Raw genomic sequence first — 17,972 nt, forward strand, 5'->3', positions numbered from 1 at the left:
AAAAGTTTATAAGTTCTTCAAATGCTATTTCTAATTATACTTTCTTGATTATACTGCTTATGCTTGTTTGTAAATAATCTGTCATGCTTTAACTAATAATAATCAGAACTAAATAAGAGTAAATAATATGTTTTATTTTTAACTCTATTAATATAAACAGTAAGTAACATTCCATTGTATATACTTCTTACAGCTTTCTCTTACATTTTTTATTTCTGCCTCACTCCCTTTTATTTTCTACTCTCTTTTTCTTTTCTTTATTAATATATAGAAATGCTTTTGACTGTGTGGGCACAGTGAATAATAGGATCTGTATGAAAACTGAGTTGGGAGAAGAATGCTGAGTTTTATTGCTTGTTGGTAATTTTGAGTTTAATTTCACTTGCATAGAGGCTGTGATGATCTGTGGAATACATTGTGGAGGTTCTGTCATGTTTAGATGCATTTACACTGCTAAATGAATGTTTGTCACTAGATTTTAATAAGTTTCCGCCAAAATGTTAAGAGAGACAATCTGGGATGTGGGCTGTCTCATGCACAGTGTCTGAGTTACCTCAGAATCTTCAAATGACAGAATTCTCACAGAGAAACTGAAAGCAGTTAGTATAAACATTGACAAGGTTATCACACTGACACACCACAGATTCAGGAAAATACCCTGTTCATAAAATATGTCAGTTATAATGAGTTTAAATGATGTAGTTTCTTGTAGTAAGTAAATGTCTTATTTTAGAAGGCATAAAAAATGAAACATTTATTTAAATGTTTTGGAAAATCTACTTAGCAGCAGCATAATAATCTGTGTTACAAATTTGTGTCCCAAACATATACTTTACTATAACTCATTTAATTCATCTGATTGACAAACATAAATAATCTTATAACTCTATTCTGGAAGAAATGTCATGTGATATATTTTGAAGCAGTAGGTTAGCATGATTGTAAAATCTGGTTACTAATATGTGTTTGCTGTGCATTATTTTGTATAAAGCAGACAGATTTATTCTAGGAACAGCAAATAGGATACTGCTCTACAAAGACACAACTCAGTGAGATCATATATATGTATGTATATATATATATATATATATATGTGTGTGTGTGTGTGTGTGTGTGTGTGTGTGTGTGTGTGTGTGTGTGTGTGTGTGTGTGTGTGTGTATGTATGTATGTATATATATATGTGTATGTGTGTGTGTGTGTGTGTGTGTATGTGTGTGATGGCTTTTTTTTAGGTAATAGCAGGTGTTTCTGAGAATCTGCATAACTATGCAATATGATTTATAATAATTTTTATGAATACAATATTTAACTCTATTGACAATAATGAGTTTAAATAAATGCTCATATACAAACAATTCAAGATTTTTGGAAGCTGTTGATAGAATTCACATGACAGAAAATAGATGCATCTTAATGCATGTAATGTCTGAATCATATTAGCCAAAGTTTTTGATTTAAATGAATGTTAGAACATAATTTTCTCTCCTCTTGATTTCTAACATTAAGATTATTTGAATGCTATTAGAATACAAGTGTTATATATTACATAGATCTATATAATAGTATGAACAGTTTTTAAAAAAAAAAAAAAAAAAAAAAAAGTTTATTTTAGTTTATATGATGCTGTTTTACCAAATGTGTAGTTTTGTCTTGATAGATAATTGAATTGAAAACTGTTAACCTCAGTTAAATATAACTAGTATTAAATTGATAAGGTGGTAGCTGAGGTACTGCTGCTTAGGGGGGGTTAACTTGAGTAGCAAATACTACTCTAAGTTGGAGTTTTTAACTCCAGGGGATGCAAGGTTTAATCCTTACATTATTTTCACTTGTTCATTGTTATATGTATATAGTTTTGACATCCACAATATATTTTGTACACTCATTGTCACTACAAACAAAATTGAATCCTATACAAAATCCCATAAGAGATTTAATAAATACAGCTATATTTAAAGGTACACCTAAAAGAGGAGATGTAACATTATTTATCTTGTTATTTGTTATTTCGATCATAAGATTCTTGAGTTTTAAAAATACCAAATGACATCTTTAAAAGGAATTTCTTTAAACATTAATGGATTGAATAATCCATGTAAAAGGGCAAACCTAATAAGATACATTAATCTACACAAGGCCAATCTAGTCTTCCTGCAAGAAACCCATCTCTTGAAAAAAGATATTGATAAACTAGCCACTAATAAGTATACAGTATTGGTTAGTTCAGAGCACACTCAGAAAAAAAGAGGAGTGGCTATTTTATGGAATAAAAGTATGCCCATTCCTAAAACCATTAAGTCTTATCAGGATGACAAAGGAATGTTTTGTATGGTTACAATACAAATTAATGGGAAGACTTACACTTTAATTAATGTATATTGGATACCTGGAATTGGTATTAATACAGTGAAACATCATATTGATAAGATCATATCATTCTCTATAGGGGATATTATTTTAGCTGGTGATTTTAATTGTATACTACATGAAAGTGATACTACCACTATAAAGAAAAGAAGAATTACATCTAATGCAAAACATTTAAATGATTTTGCTAATTCTTATCATTTGAATGATATTAATAATCAGATAGAGTCAAAATCATTACCATACACCTTTTTTCTAACAGATACAAAACTTATTCAAAAATAGATAGGGTCTTTATTTCTAACCAGATGGTAACAGATTTAATTAATTCCAAAATCATTTCATGTCCTATATCTGATCATAACTCAATTGTTTTGAATTCATGATAAAAATACTCATAATGTTCAGATCAAAAGGATACCAGCATACTTAACTCAGCTAAAAGACTATAAAGAATATATACTTTCAGAAGTACAACATTTTCTAGACATAAATAATACTCCTGAAGTCTCCATTGTCTATGTTTGGGATGCCTTAAAATCATATCTATATGGACAAAGTATCAGATGGTATAATAATAAAAGGAAATCTTGGGATAAGGAATTGTTAGATATTCAAAGTAAACTAGACTCTTATAAACATAATAATAAAGAAAATATTATGGACAAGAAAGTTATTGAAGAAATAAACAAACTAAATGAGAAATACAAAGAAATTTTAACTCATAAAGTTAAAATAACTTTAGAGAAATACAAGTTTTGTCTTATTCAATAAGCCCCAAATACTTACATAGACTTAAAAATAAAACAAAAGATTGAATAAACAAAACCATATCAAAGAAATCTTTTCTCTAAGGAAAAGAAGAATGTTTCTAGTATACCAGAAATACTGGATGAATTTAGAAATCACTTTCACAAGATTAACCATAACAACATTAACATGGAACCTAAAGATAAAATAAAGGAGTTTATAACCACAAACATGAATAAAAGCTTAATAAACAACAGATTAAACTATTGGACAAGAGTATTTCATATACAGAAGTTATTACACAAATAAATAAGCTTAAATCAAACAAAGCACCGGGTAATGATGGTATTATACCAGAGATATATAAAATCCTTTCTAAAACTACATATTCATTAATACATAAGGTTTTTATTCTGGCCCAAACTGAGTTAATAACCCCCATCTTGGCAATATACATTTATTTCACCAATTTTAAAACCTAATAAAGATCCAACTAGATGTTCTTCATATCGACCCATCTCATTACTTAATGTTGATTATAAAATGTTTATGAGTATTTTTGCTGATAGATTGAAGACAATTATCCCGGCATTATAGACATAGATCAGACGGGCTTCATTGTAAATAGAAATACTTTTGATAATATAAGAAGAACTTTAACATTAATTGATTTTGCAAATAGGAAAAAGAAAGATTTAACACTTATTAGTCTTGATATAGGTTCAGCATTTGATTCAGTAAGTTGGGACTATCTGTTTACCTTAATGAAATGCACAAATTTCTCTGATGCATTTGTAAATTTAATTGAACATTTATACAAAGGAACGCTGGCTTATATTAAGGTAGGAACATATGTTTCACAAAAATACCCATTCTTAAAGGTACAAAGCAAGGATGTCCACTTTCTCCACTATTATTCACTTTAGTAATGGAGCCTTGGGCTAATTTGATTAGAAACAGTACTGACATAGAGGGTTTTGAAATAGAAGAAAATACAACATCAAAAATTCAACTTTTGCAGATGATGTTCTAATTACATCAGCAGGATCTAATTCTTCTATGCAGTCTTTATTTGATAAAATGATGAATTTTAAAGGTATTTCTGGTTTAATATTCAATGAAGAAAAAACTAAAATACTACCTATATATACACGAAAAAATACTCTCATTAGTGATTTTACTAAATATGTACCCAACTCAGGTCAGATAACTTATTTAGGTATAATACTATCTAAAGATATTAAATCTATTATATATAATAACTATAATACCTGTTTTCTTAATATACAAAATCTTTTAATACCTGGAATAATATGTTTTTACTATGGAGGAGAGACTTACAATTATTAAAATGATAATATTCCCCAAGATTTTATACTTAATACAATCAATAATACTTTCACCTACAAAAATAACTATCAAGAAACTGAATACACTAATGTTAAATTTCTTATGGGCACCTAATAGACCTAGGATTGCATTAAAGAAACATACTAATAGCTGGTCTCAAGGGGTATTTCTTTTCCAGACTTTAATTTATATATTATCTCTTCTATTATAAAAGTTATTACTTTATTAATAGATCGGTCATATGTCCAAAATGGAAAGATTATTGGGAGCTAATTAGTATGCACTTCATGAAAATCTCCTTAACACATAAAAATATGATTATAAATAACTCCATGTTGTGGTTGCTAAAGGAATTTTGTACTTCACCTATTACACCTAAACATATGGTCTGTTACCCATTAAATATTATTATTAGTTATCGTAACTTTATATTCATGCACCCTAAGTATAGGGAATGGAATTTTATTGTATTCCCTATAATTTATACTCAGGGTATGCTTATGTCATCTACTTCTGAAGGAGCTCATTTGGCTATAGATAATAATCTAAAGTACTGGTATCAGCTGATATCTGATAATAAAGTTAAAAATCTAGATTTCTTAAAACAAGAATTTGATCTAAGAGAAACTTGCTGGTTAGAGGTTCAGATCTTTAGACAACATCTCATTGATAGAATAGATCTAATGTCTATAACAGTTAAAGAATCTATTCCAAAACTGATTGATTACTTGATAATAAATTTACAGCATAAAGTTTCTGATAAAGGTAAACTTTCATATATATATAAAATTATCAGACAAGAAACTTTTAACAATGTAGATTCATACTGGAATTATTTCACCTCTATTAATGGGGACCCACCAACTCAACAAGATAAACAATATATATTGGAATCTGCTTATAGAACTACATCTTCCATTGTCTGGAGACTTTATACATGGAAATTTTTACATAGATCTTTTTATACACCTTTGATGATGAATAAAATTAATAATAAAGATAATCTATGTAAGAGATGTAATGTAGAAATTAATGCTGACTGGGCTCATATGTTTTATGACTGTATGAAGTTGAAAGAATACTGGAAGTCAATTAATGAATTTTTGCAGGCTCTTTTACAGATAATTTCATTATTTCTAAGTCTCTTATATTATTCAACACACCTGTACCTCAATGTGTTAAAAGATTAAGCTTCCCTTGTTATGGTCTATCCTAGCAGTGGCTAGGAAAATAATAACTAGAAATTGGATTTCAGATACACCTCCTTCGTTCAATGAATTTAAAAATGTTATGAATATAATGTGTCATATGGAAATAAGCACAATTAGAATGAGAACAACTAGAAAAACATCACATTTTATTGTATGGGATAATTTACAAAATTTGTTAAAAAATTCTAATTTCAATAGCACAATATTTTAGTTTAATTAATTGATTTGATTGTAGTGGATGTCTTTGTAAATACTTTAGTTGTTTTGTTGAATATTATAATAATACCTATTTTTAATTATTTGTATAAAATTGTTATGATATTTCTCTTATATGTTAAAACAATAAACTTGTTTTGAAAAAAAAAAAAGTCCAAATAGAGACAGTGGACCCACTGTGGCCTTTTTTCTGCACTATGCTTTGGTTTGTTTTGCTGACTAATAGCAAAGTGTATCTAGAAAAACAAACCAATAGCATAGTACATTTTGTTTCCTGTGCTTTTGGTCCATTTTTCTAGCATCACTGTGCTATCGGTCCACTGAACAAACCAGTATCACAGTGCAGCTAGAAAAATGGAAAATAGCAAAGGCAGCCATGCTATTGGTCTGTTTTATCTAGCTGTACTGTACTGTTGGTCTATTCAGAACTAGAAAAAAGGACAAACACCACCGAAAGTTGTGCTATCTCTTTTTCTAATTTCTGTTTGTCCATTTAGCATACTGTAACTGGAAATCCTAAAAGCTATGACTGTAAGTTTTTTGCATGTTTTATGATTGCAGGAACAAGACAAACTTGTATAACTTAACGCTACCAAATTACCATTCCATTGCTACTTCTATAGCAACACTTAAACTTGCTTGTTCCTTCAAATACTTCACTCTAATTAAATGATTCCTACTTATCTTATACACCACTCTTCTAGTTGTAATTTCTCAATACAATGCTTGTATAAATTTTTTTTGTACTGACTACTATGCTATGTAGTCACTGAAAGTGCCTTATAAAATGTGTTATTGTACATATTGATTGGATTAAATGTGTTATCTGGGAGCTTTTCTTCCTGGGCCTCTGCTAAAAGGCACAGTCTGACATTCCTGGTAAACAAATGTCAATAAACAAAAATAAATAAATACATATGATCATTATGGTTGCCTGCATGTCATCCTAACTGACATGCATAACCCTTGGCAAGAGTACTTCTGAGGATTGTTAAGGCCTCATCCCACTTATGCATCTGAAGGACTCCCAAGGAGTGGAAAAGCCTGTACTTAGGGATTAGAGTGCCCATCAAAATATGTTATTTTGATTTATTAAACATCATGCCTCATATTTATGCATACCAAGGAGATGCTGATGTGCAAATGATGATTGAACTGTTTATCAAGATAAAATGGAATGTTCTCAGCAAACATGAATCTCTGTTCCAGACTGCTCTTTGAATCAGGAAATTCTGGATTCATTTCTTAATTTTTAGGCATGCAAGATACTTGGCTCAGACTATTCACATTGTAATATTTTTAATTTTTGTACTGGAATACCAAGAAAGAGCTTTGAGTAAATATGCTACAAATAACAAAGATAGTTTTGCTGAAAAAGTATATAGCACACAGTTTAGTCTGGCAGCTAAGTGCAATCTTAAGGTCTCATTAAGAGTTATGAACTGTGGAATAGGTCTCATTAAGAGTTATGAACTGTGGAATATCAGTAAATATCACTGAAAAAAACAGAGTAAGAGACATTTTTTCATCTTAATTCATTCACTGCAAAACAACTATTTATTAGCACTGACTCTCTCAGAAAGCTTTTCCTGTTTCAGATCTTGTAAATACACTGTTTACTTGTATTATTTATTAATTGAGATAACTTAAAATGAATGCATAAACATTTACAAAGTCGTTAAAAGAATGCACTGACTTTTAGAAATGCTACTGGCAATCAAATACAAATGTGTGCAGATAGGTAAGGATTAAATTAGTAAAAACTATAAAATACAATAATGCTGGCTAAAACAGTTTACCTATTGCTAAGGATTAGAAAGAATGAAAAAAATAGCTGCAATACTACTGAATTGCACTCTTTATTGGCTTTAATTTGCTGGCATCTCTGCACTGTTGTGATTGTTTTGGCTCTCTCTGGGTGCTTTTTTAATAACTCACTGTCTTTTTTTTCAATTAACTTATTCTCCATTGTATTCAAGTAAACACATACAGTGCTCAACTAAGGCTAATAACTCATTTATTTACAGTGGTGCTCATTGCTTACATGAATCACAGTTGTTTTTCAAAACAATTATAGGCCTCACTGTTTGGGAGTAGAACTAGACACCTCCATTTTGCACATGTTCCAACAGTCTAAGCACACACATCACAGGTTTGCTTGTTTTGCTACTCTCCACACACACAGCACAAGTAGGCCTGTATTGCTACTCTCCACACACACAGTACAACTAGGCCTGTTCTGCTACTCTCCATGCAGACAATACAGGTAGGCCTGTTTTGCTACTCTCCACACACAGCACAGGTAGGCCTGTTTTACTACTCTCCACACATAGAGTACAGGTAGGCCTGTTTTGCTACTCTCCACACACAACGCACAGGTAACTTTGTTTTGCTACTCTCTACACATACAGCACAGGTAGGCCACTTTTGCTTTCCTGTCATACCCATTTAAAGCTTTCTCATTGAAGACTACTACCATACTTAATATGCTTAATTAGCTACTCCTCTATACTTCAACTGACCATTCATATATGACCACACATCCCACTAAAACAATCTAATATCATTATCTAAAAGGAGAGTGAAATGTTCAATCGACAAGAATTCCATTATTCAACAACAGAGCCTTGAATTCATCATAACTACACAGCATTGAGGGTGTAGTCATAAATATCATTGTCAACCCCTTCAACAAAGAATACTAACAAGTCTGCACTGTCATCAATTGTTCACACTTACTGATTACACAAAGTGATGGTGTGTTTGTGTTTTGTGAATTTGCATGTCTACTACATTTACTTACTCAACAGAAATACAGTTCCCTCCTCTGTGATATGTTACTTATTATTATGGAGAGAGATCTAAAGTCTTGTAGAGTCATGAATATATGTATTATAGATTTTGTTGTGGGAGCTTTGGGAAATATGTGATGTGTTTTTCAGGTAGAAATTTGTGAGAAGAGAGAGAGAAAGAGACTATTTTTTATGTGTTTGTAGTTTTTTTGTGAATGATTAGTAGATTTGGGAGAAGGCGTGCATGGTGCAGCGAGTGAATGAGTGCAGTGATAGAGTGGCGGGACTGCTTGATGTACAGAATGGCCAAATGGTTTGTATTCTTTGGGATAGGAATGTATAGTGTAGTGTTTAGCCAAGTGGCTGGCAGAAGTAGGCATACAAATGCTTAGAGCAAGTTATGGATTTGATTGTAAAGTGAATAGTATGTCACAGTGCTTTGTGTTTATAGGATTAAAACCATTAATTGTTTGTCTTAGAAAAGAGTTTTGTTAATGGTCAGACCAAGTGCATACTGTGTGTTGCATTTGCATGGCATATGTTACTTTTTTGTAAGAGGGAAGGTGTGGATAGGAGCACTTGTTGCAAACTGTGTGAAAGGTATGTGAGATGTGGACCTGTGTGAGAACGGTGCTTATTTAACTCTATACTATAAGCAGCAATTGTAAGTGAGACGTGAATGTAGATGTTCCACCGGCAAAAATTATTTTTAAATGTTTTCCTCTAACTCTGTGATGTTTAACATAACTAAAATTTGCCCAAATTATTTTTTTCAGTCAGCTATGGTTTCAGCTATCAAGAATTCAGTACTTTGAATTTCAACCAGTCATAGATTCATCCTGAATATGGGACACTTTATAGCTGATGAATGGTTGTCCACGCGTCACAGTGTTTCACTTTTTACTGAGTTAGTTATCAGCTGCTTTGTCTTTTAAGTCCTTCCTTGTTGTATATTGTATTGGTGGTAGTATTATATGTCTGTCTGTGTGTGTATGAATGTATGTATGTCTATATCTATCTATCTATCTATCTATCTATCTATCTATCTATCTATCTATCTATCTATCTATCTATGTGTGTCTGTGTCTGTATGTATGTATGTATGTATGTATACTATATGTATATATATTATATATATATATATGTATAGATTAAGATGGTATAATTATATATATTGTTTTGGAGTTGGAATCACTGACAGTTTGATTTCTATTGTGCTGTTAGCAATGATTCAGTGTGTGAGTGTGTGTATGTGTGGCCTTTATTTTGTCAACATCACTGTGCAATTGCTCTAATATATATATATATATATATATATATATATGAATTCACTTCGGAGTCTCGAAATTCCAAAACATCGAATGTCATATGATCGAGACCAAATGACTGATGTTTCAGAATATCGAAATTCCAAAACAACCCCCAAACCCCGGATTCACAAAAGCTTGCACGGAGTGCAAGATTGGTGCACGAGGCCACGCAGGCAATATGTCTGCCGTGCGATCCAGGAACAGCCTGCAGGGGCGTGCACGAGAACTCCTGCACTAATCCTGCACGGACTAAGCCCTGGTATGCAAATCACCCCATTTGCAGGTAAAATCCATGCAAATGAGATGAATTTGCAATCCAGGAAGCTTGCAACAGTCCGTGCAAGACTAGTGCTATCCACAGAAATGTACTCAGTTAGTAACAGAGCACATTCCTGCAAAATCCAAAACGGATTTATGACAGCTCCAAATAAAGGCTGCATATCACTGAAGAAGCATGCCAATGGCCAAGTATAAGGCCATTGGCGTTGCAAACAATACAAAAAATAAAAAAATCAACTTTTATTTTTTTCACCGATCTCGGCTGTTTAAGCATAGGGTGGTGGAGCGCAATCGGGATTGGGGGGGGAAATAAGAAAATAAACCTAAAATAAACAGTCTAACTAAAATCAGTATTCTGCAATGCAAGCCAATGGCAGGCAGAAGACAACCTGACCAGAGAGTAGTGGTTGCTAAGGGGGGAGGCTCAGTGTGAGATATGTAACTATGCATTAGCAGGCAATCCTATGCAAATGAGGGGAAGGATAGTGAATCCCAGTTTTCCCCAGCATGTGAAGCAGGTCCCAACAGTGTAAGAGTATGAATAGCTGGGTACAAGACTAGGAGGTAGGTGACATCATGGGGGGGGGGGGTCAGGCATCATGTAAATGGATTGGAGGCCTGTGGCTCAGGTTTGCTCCTAGCTTAGCTGTGCTAAGCTAGGGGGTGTGTCTAAACCTGCCTAACACTCTTTACAAAGTGTAAGCGGGTGTGTTTGCCGTGCACTGGGTTTTACAGGAGGAACAAAGAAGTTCAATGAGGAAATAGCAACAATGTGCACATATGAGCACTCTGTTTGTGTGGCATGCACACGGGCTTAAAAAGGGAGGCAACGGGAAGGGAAATCAGCAGTAGGAAGATAATCAAGGAGAACTAACATAGCTGATAGGTGAAATGTATCAGAATCAGCCAATTACACAGGCAGCAGACCAGCCCAGCCAGGCACAGCACTATAAACTATGCAAACATCTTTCCCCCTTGTTTTTTCCTGAAAACTCTGCACCACCAGTGTATATGAACAGGGGAGTTTTACAAAATGAAAGCAAGAGAAGACATGTTAGGGACTGCTTTTGCTATCATAAACCAGCATGTACAAGAGGCTGAGGGTGGTGAGGATGTCAATGCTGATGACCAACACACAGTGAGGGGAGAAGAAGACTGTACAGAGCCTGGGAAACCTACCAGAGGCTACATGAGCTGGAGATAGTGGAGCACTATAGGGTGGACAGGGACCTCCTACAGCATATCGTTGAGCTGTGCCAGCCACACCTCAGACATAGGACCAACAGAGGAGAACCCATCCCAGTGGAAACCAAGGTATGTGTAGGCTTAGGAATACTAGCCACAGGTACCTTCCAAAAGCCAACTAGGGATATCATGGGGATCTCATAGGCAGAAGCATCCAGGGTACTCCACCATTTCCTGAATGCCATGTCAGCACATGCCGGTGAGCACATACATTTCCTAAACACCCGTGAGGCATTGGCCAGCAATATGCATCTCTTCCAACAAATTGCCGAATACCCTGACATAGTGGGTGCTATAGACTGCACGCACATACACATAAAAGCACCACCCCATGAGCATGGCAGGGTCTACATAAACTGCAAGGGCTTCTCCTCCATCACCTGCCAGGTCATGTGCGATGCCCAGAGCATTATAATGAATGTGTGTGCTAGAAGCCCTGGGAGCTATCACGATTCCCACATCTGCCATCTGACGCAGCTGTACCAGAGATTTGCAAATTGGGACATCCCATATGGCCACCTAGTGGGGGATGCTGGGTACGCTCTGGAGCCGTGGCTGATGACACCCATCAGAAATGCACACACACAACTGAACAAGAGCTCCATAATGAGGCACATACATAAACAAAAATCATAATAGAGCGTGTGTTTGGGATGCTCAAGTCACAGTTCTCGTGCCTGGACACATCCGATGGAGCCTTGCAGTACTCTCCAGTTGCATGTAGCCAAATTGTCATGATATATGACATGCTACACAACATGATCCTACAGAAGCAGCTGCAGCAGAAACAGCATGGGGCAGGGCCACACAGCACCCCACCATTTCCAAGGCACAGAGTGACTCGGAGGAGGAACAACCTGAGCCTACTCCTGTAGGCAGAAGGAGGCATGCGCACTATGCCTTGGCTTTGAAAAAGAGGCAATGCATAGCACCTACACTGAGACAGTAAGAACCCAGGGAATGGAAACACTCTCTGACTCACAAATACAGTAAAAGGGATGCCAAAAATGACACTACCTGTGTTTTATGATGTATGGGGACTGTACTATGTGCATCTGACATAGACAGTCCTCCAGCACCATCCTCAATATTGGCACAGCCACAAGGTAAGTCACCCTTCCAATCAATCACTGAATGCAATAGTATGGTCTGCTAGTTGTATCAATGGTATAGATGTGAACATGCAAGGAAGGGAATTGGGTGGCTGAATGGGATGTCAGAAGATAGTGGACAGCTATATGGGCAGCATGAAACCATATAAATATGTACTACAGAGAGGGAGAGGTATATATCTATTTAGTTATGGATACACACACACACACATATATATATATATATATATATACACACACACACACACACACACACACACACACACACACACACACACACACACACACACACACACACACATCTACATATTTTGCTACATGTCCTGTAATGTTGACTAGTATTGCTGGATACTATGTTTGTGGAAACATCAGGGGTATGTATAACTGTGCTGACTTAGTGGTTAATCACATTTCTCTATGGTATAGAGCTTCCTGGGTTTGAGCCTTGCAGGAGTTGTTTATTTTGTTGCTGGGCAGAACACCAGCCATTGGATACAGAGTGCTTAAGGCATTTTAAAGCAGTTGTAAGCGGGTTTGTGTGGGTTTATACGGAGATAAGCACTGCTAACTTCTGGTTACAGTGGCTTACACTCAGTTAGCTTCTAAATTGCTTAACCTGTGTAGGCAGTGCTTACACCTGTGCAAACAGGCATAAACCCGTGTGTGTTTCCCATATATCTGAATTAGATTATTAGGTTTTGTGTGCATACTGGGCAACCTTATGTGCCACATATGCTTTGCAATACCTACAAATAAAACCGTTAGTGTAAACAAAGTCACACGTGAAATCTATTGTTATTACCAGGAAAACATTCGTCCCATGGGAGACAAACCAAAAATTGGGTATTATACTTTCCTCTAAAACCATGGCTGCAAAGGTACGCATGGCTATGTACATGGACTACAGCGTGTGGCAGACCTAGGATACTTGGTTAGGGACAACGTACAGGATGAGTCCCGAAAGGGGAAGGAGTGGAGGGTAGGCAATGTGTGGTGGTGTGGTAGCTATGGGCCGGTAACCAAGGAAGGGATGGTGGCTGTGTGTGTGCAATGGGGGGGGGGTGGTGGAACTGTGGGTAATGAATGTATAGGTCGAGGATGGACTGGGTTGGATGTGCCTGTACTGGTCAGCCCGCCCAGTGGGTGGTGGAGAGGGGAATGTGATATAAACATGTGAAACATAAGAGAAGACTAATTTAAATCCCTATTTAAATGAAACACTTACAATAAAATGAACTTGGTAGTGTATTTCAGGGAGGACATGTTTGGCTGGGGAGGTATGCCAATTTGTATGAGACATATATTGTTTGAGGCCTCTCAACCCCATTAACAGTGCATGTGGACATATATGTTTCTGCTGATCTACCATTGCTATCTACAGATGTCTGGCCATATATACCTATATGGGTATATATATTTGCTTACATATTTATAACTATGTCCGTATATACCTACGGGGATATATATCTGTGTACATATATGTAATTTGCTGTGTATATGTGGACATATAGGTGTTGACATATATATGTGTAGATGTCGGCATTTGAATGTATATATGTTCATATATTTGTATATATATATATATATATATATATATATATATATATATATATATATATATGTATGTATATATTTCGGTAGAAAATAATATATTTACACACACACATACAATGTAGGTATACATTCTCTGTCTTATTGCATAACTGGGCAGGATGTTATGTCTCTGAAAGCATATTTTGCACGCATATCTGGTATGGCTTAGTGGTAAATCATTTTGTGTATGATGTGCATGGTCCTGGGTTTGAGCCTTATAGAGGCTGTTTATTTTGCTGCTGGGCAGAACACCCGCCGTTAGATTCAGAGTGATAAGGCACTTTAAAGCAGTTGTAAGCGGGTTTGGTGGGTTTGTGCGGAGGTAAGCACTGCTAACCTCTGGTCACAGTTTCTTACACCCAGTTAGCTTCTCCTCTGCTTAATCTGTGTAGGCAATGGTTACCCGCATGCAAACACACTTAAACATGCTTACTAGTGCTTCCATATGCTTATACTCCTTATCTGTGCTTACACCTGCTTACTGCTGCCTTATTCATTATGATACTGACTCTTCACATGTGCATTTCTTGCAGTACTCCAGTTCATAAATATATGTTATTTAGTGGGGTTTGCAATACAAATATTGGTTATACTATGCTTTGCCATGTAAAATAGACTGTGCTGCAGTGGGACTCGAACTGGGAGTGCCTGCTCATTAGGCAAATGCTCTGCCCACTACACTATTGGTGTGCTGTTTCATATGCATATATCTTCCTTGTTATCCTATTCAGCCTTTTAAGCTGCTTTAACCATAGCTAAGCAATGGGCACACCCGTGCACCTACGGTTAGCTGTACTCAGAGTTTTAAAAAACAATAAACGGGTTTCTTGTTTTGATTTTTATGTCATGTTGCTGTTGTACACATGGGGGACTGTTGGTGGGGATATGTGGACACCTATGAGCAGTCTCACTCATTTATTTCCACTTTCTGCTGTTCAACATTGCAGAGGCATGATATTCTGAGAGCTCTGCTCTCAGACACACCCCCTGCACTCGTACACACTCTGTGTAAGTCTGGGAGGTCAGGCAGCGCACCTTCATTAAGATGCATGGTGCGCTGCCATTCTGCTCCTACACGGTTGCTTCCGTGCAGGACTACACTAGTCCTGCATGGAAAATTAGTGAATCCAGGGGAACTAGTTACATGATTATGGAGGGGGCAAGCCCCCCATTGCACCCCCAACACCCCTGCTACTTAAATATACCAACTCCGAGATCACACTACAGTGAGGAAAAGAGACATTTCCCATTCTGCACTGTATGCAAATCTCCGTTCAGAATTTTGAAATTCTGAAATATCAGTCATATGTTCTCGACCGTATGAAATTTGAGGTTGCAGGATTTCAACATGCTGAAGGGAACCCATATACATATATATATATATATATATATATATATATATATATATATATATATATATATATATATATATAAAACTAAAGTGATTTGAGGAGGTGAAGCCTTTCATATAAACATCCTTGTAACTTTCATTTATTTAACTGCATATTGGCGTACTAGTACAAGTGTGTCTTAATACTAGAATCATTGCTGCCTGTAATGATTCACTATGTGGGGGTTTTTACTTTGTTGCACAACCATGAATTTGTGTATATAACTAAGGTGGGCTCAGGGGTAATGACTACCACACTGGTGGATTTGGTAGATGACACCCCACACATAAAGATGTTTGTGTCTTTTCTTTAGTTTTACATGTGCAGGTTTGTTAACAGGTAATGCTTACAATGGTGGGTGGTTTGGAGGGTGTTCATCAATATGTTTGTTGTTAATATTTACATATAGATATATATATATATATATATATATATATATATATACATACATATATACATACATTTAGTTTTACATGTGCAGGTTTGTCAACAGGTAATGCTTACAATGGTGGGGTTTGGAGAGTGTTCATCAATATTTTTGTTGTTAATATTTACATACACATATATATATATATATATATATATATATATATATATATATATATATATATATATATATATATATATAGATATATATATATATAGATAGATATATATGGTTCTACCTGACAAGGTCGATAAGCCAAAAAGCCGACAACTACATGACCGACACGAGAACACCGACAAATCAGATAACCGACAATTGTATAACCGACAACCATATCTTCGACAAATCCCCATATAATGCTCGACAACAGTGTTTACAGCATGTACATATCTACAATATGTTAACTTACATAATCGACGTGTTTCTTGTCATTTTACACGTGTTCCACCATTATACAACAAAACAAACATAAAACCACTTCATTGCGATCAACACTTCTCCATGCCAGTGCGAAAATGATACATGATATATATTTCTCGACAATTTTCTACTACTCAACTCTTAGTAGTCCACATCAAAAATCAATGAAAACATTATAAACTTAATGTTCACATCTCCAATAGTCTTGCAACAGCCCTAACAAACTCCACGTTAGAATAATGTGCCATATTTGCTATAAGCGTCTCAAAGTGATGTTGCCTAAGCACTACTTTTCTCTTGTTCACGTGTCAATATGTGCAGCAAATACCTTAAATCCATCCCCTTATCACCAAGCAAGCACTTCAACCTCCTATGCCATGCCTCCACTGTGTTTTGTGTTTGAGGCAAAGAAAGTTCATTAAGTTCGAAAACATTCCAAAACTTAATAGGAAACAATGGCGGAAATCTCACTGCTGATGTCAATCTAGTATTGAATTTATGCCTTTTCCCATAGATGTACCAGTTAGAAAAGTATTGCAGTATATCTTTTCCTTCTTCTGGAAATGTTGACTTTATTTCATCAAACGTTTCTTTAACTTTATCTTCAGGCAGGAATGCCAGTGCTACCAACGATTTCACAGCTAGCTGTAATTCCTGTGAATTATTGTATGTACATGCTAGACCTAAGGATTGTACCTTTCGCCAGATGTTTTGACCAAAGTGAATGAGGCAACCCTTAGAACTGACATCAGGAATGTAAAGTCTGATACTCTTTAATGCTGCGATTTCAAAATCACATAGCAGGAATTTAACTTGCATTCATTCACGGAGGTAATATTATATGTTGCATTTGTAAATGATATTCCTGACACACAATTTACGATAGTATTGAGCTAGAATTCAGATGTTACTTTACTATGTGTATGTATTACTGTGCTATGTTATTGTCGATCTTCTGTAGTGTCGATTTTATGCACTTTCGGTTTTCTTAGTTTTCGTTTATATCGTCCTTGTTAAATAGCTGTCGATGTTCTCAATTGTCGACCTTGTCAGGTAGAACCATATATATATATATATATATATTTGTGTATATATATATATATATATATATATATATATATATATATATATATATATATATATATATATATATATATTTGTGTTCATATATATATATATTTGTGTACATATATATATATATATATATATATATATATATATATATATGTGTGTGTGTGTGTGTGTGTATATATATATATATATATATATATATATATATATATATATATACACACACACACACACACACACACACACACACAGATATATATATTCATATATACATATATATATATTTATACATATACATATATATATATATATATTATTTTATTTTTGGTTATATATAGTTATATACATACCCACTGCCTGCACACATTTTTCACACACAGACACACATACACTCATACATGCAATATATTCATCCAAACACAAATATATACAAATGC

Source organism: Protopterus annectens, chromosome 7.part0 (assembly GCF_019279795.1).
Source record: "Protopterus annectens isolate FY-2018-M chromosome 7.part0, PAN1.0, whole genome shotgun sequence".
In the NCBI taxonomy this organism is placed as follows: Eukaryota; Metazoa; Chordata; order Ceratodontiformes; family Protopteridae; genus Protopterus; species Protopterus annectens.